This window comes from Papaver somniferum, chromosome 10 (genome assembly GCF_003573695.1).
Source record: "Papaver somniferum cultivar HN1 chromosome 10, ASM357369v1, whole genome shotgun sequence".
NCBI lineage: Eukaryota > Viridiplantae > Streptophyta > Magnoliopsida > Ranunculales > Papaveraceae > Papaver > Papaver somniferum.
The window spans coordinates 45,402,763-45,405,815 of record NC_039367.1 but is presented as its reverse complement, the minus strand read 5'-3'; the positions used below and the strand labels follow the sequence as shown (position 1 = coordinate 45,405,815).

The window sequence follows — 3,053 nt, the reverse complement described above, 5'->3', positions numbered from 1 at the left end:
CCCACACAATATTTGGGCCGACCGACCGGATGGTTCAAAGGGTGGGAGTTCTTTTTAGAGAAAATTAGGCACAGGCTCAAAAAAATAATATTCTCGTTGTCAGACCCACAATTAATTTTTAGTTCTGTGACATCCATAATTATATGAAATTATTAAAAATGTCTGCATGACGGATTATGCATCCGCATGACGGGTTATGCATCAGGGGTATAATTGGCAATGCAACTTGTATATAACATATCAAAAAATCCGCGCCTTGAAATTTTACAAATTTTATATCGTTGGAAATCTATTTAAGAGAGCTACGCAACAAGTACAAACAAAAATATCAAATTTTTATTTTTCACGTAAAAATCGGAGGTGATCATCATTTTAGGCAAAATTCTCGAAAACTTGATACATAACCATTATGCAACCACCAAAAAAGATGCATAACACATTTTGCAGACGCATAACGAATTATGCAACCATTTTCTCCACTAAATAACAAATTATGCATTTGGATAACAAAGTTATGCATCTATAACAAGTTATGTAACCATTGTTTTTGGTTGACTTTAGTGCGTACATAAAAAAAATTGATGCATAATGCATTATGCATCCATATTTACGGATGCATATCAGGTTATGCATCTATTTTCTCGATGCATAAAAGATTGTGCAACAATTTTCTCGATGGATAATGCATTATGCAGTAATATTTGCGGATGCATAACAGGTTATGCATCCATTTTCTTGACTGCATAACATGTTATGCAACTATTATTGCAGGTGCACGACGAGTTATGCATCCTTTTTTTGGTTGGTCTCAATACTAACAAAAAAGTAGCCGCATAACGTGTTATGCAACCATTCTCTGGACTGCATAATAAGTTATTTAAAAAAAAGGGCTGCATAATTTGTCATGCACCTACAATAATAGTTGCATAACGTGTTATGCAACCATTTTCGGAATTGCATAACAAGTTATACAACAACTTTTGTAGATGCATAACAGGTTATGCAATCATTTTCATTGCTATATAGTAGGCTATACAACCATTTTTATAGGCGCATCATCCACCACTAGAAGCAAATATATTTGAAGAATCCTTCAATCATAAAAAAAAATGATAAGTATTATATGAATAATTGGAAAATACACGAGCTTTATCATTTTATTAAGAGATTCATGAAAATCACACAAAAGAAATAAAAATTGGAATTTGATGCTAAACGTGATGACCAGGTGAATTGACCATAATGCTACTCTCCTACTTGTGTAAAGAGTAAACAAGAAGCACAATGTGCGTATGTGATGTCGCCAGTCCCACCACCACTACTGACTATCCATTCAAGTCCATAACAAAACTTTATACTCCAGTCCTTCCATTGGTACCCCAAGCCTCAACCCCAATCCCATCTGGCCATCACCCTCCATATTCCTTTTTGGTTTAAAATCACACAAAAAAGTACGTCGGATCTGTCGACTGTAACAGAGACAGCACATATACGAAAAGGTGCAACAGAACTTAAATTTGTAAGGAATGTTAAAAAAAAGGTGCAGATAATCAAAAAATGTGGACAGTATATGAGCGTGATTCTGTTCTTTCAACTATATGAATTGCAGATACGTACCAGAGGTACCGGCGTGCACGTAAACAAGAACAAAGATCATGCCACCAACAGCCCATGCAATACGCCGACGCCGACACCGCCACAATCATCACCGCCAGCAATTTGGCTTTTGTAACCGATAATATTGGAAACTATAATGTAAAGAAACAAAAGAGTAGCAAAAACTCAGCAATTAAAATGACCATTTCGTTAATTCTTCAATGCCCAAAAATGGTTGCCGTGGTGGACTGTGATAATTTTTTGTTGCATACCCTGCCTTTTGGCTTTGTTCTATATCTGTCCCCATACTCTCTGGCTATTTAAGATGGAGAAATTCACTAGAGAGAAAATAGACGTAGCTTAGGTTTGTTTTCAATGCTCTGTTTGATGAGATTAATGAATAATGAGGAAGAGTACAAAAATGAAAACCAACTCCTAGCTGCAGTTTAGAAGAAAGTCCAGGACATACCCCTAAACCTGAGTGGTAGAAATGAAAACCCATTTCCTTTCAGCCAGAATGATAAGAAATACGGGTCAAGTCTCCTTTCCACCTCTTTTATGCTTTGCCTGAAAGTTCTGTGAAGAAGATGAAGAACACAATATGTCAGGCATGAACAAATCTAACAAAAAATCAAAATCGAACCAGATGGAACAAAAAATCAGAAACGAACCTGGAAACTCATCTGGAAAATTGCATAGCTCCTTCCACTGTGAATATCTCGGATAATCTTCAAAACCCTAAGAAAAACAGATCTAAGTAATCTAAAATCTAAAATCAAAGTCGGACATAAAGAAAAAATATTGGAGTGATATTCTGAAACAACAAAACGCAGAGTAATTTCCCTTGCATCAGTCGGTTCTGATTTGAGAATAAAATCCCCTTGCATCATTCGTCTTCAATTCCGTCTCCAATTATTTTCCTTTGAAATGTAAACGGTGGTGACGATGACAACGATGGAAATGAAGATCTTTGTGTGTCTGTTCTGCGAAGGAAGATTGAAGAACAATGACTTTTTAATTTTGAAGGAAATTTTCCCTTTAAGTTAGTTTGGAAAGAAGAAAAATGAAAACACAATTTCTCAAAAATATGGGTTTGTGTATTATAACACCGAGAATGGGTATGTGCGGCGGTCGTGTTTGAGAATTTCTGGACGTGGGTTTCACAGTGGAAAAAATCTTAAAAATGGCTTTGTATGTAGTTTTCACTTTTTTTTATAATCACTTTTCTGTAAAATGAAACCTAACGCGAATCTGCTAGGCAGTGACTAAATGCAACCCATGTTTGGGTTAAATACAATCCTGACTAAATACAATCCACATAAATATGTAATTTGATAAATACAACCTAATTATTTTTAACAATTTTTTATATACAGCCCATACTATTGACTGATTTGGTAACCTTAAAATCTGATCTTATCTCTTCGTAAAAAACCCCAAATCAGGAGAAAAAAAAG

At 35.2% G+C, this 3,053-nt stretch overlaps 1 long non-coding RNA gene across 1 annotated transcript; it reads right to left on the bottom strand.

The window, feature by feature from the left end:
- Positions 1-1,097: 1,097 nt before the first annotated feature.
- On the bottom strand, positions 1,098-2,748 carry LOC113317457. Its single transcript, XR_003343547.1, has 3 exons — positions 2,268-2,748; positions 1,618-2,172; positions 1,098-1,469 (listed from the first exon to the last, which is right to left on the bottom strand). It is a non-coding gene; the product is annotated as an uncharacterized LOC113317457 (long non-coding RNA).
- Positions 2,749-3,053: the final 305 nt, after the last annotated feature.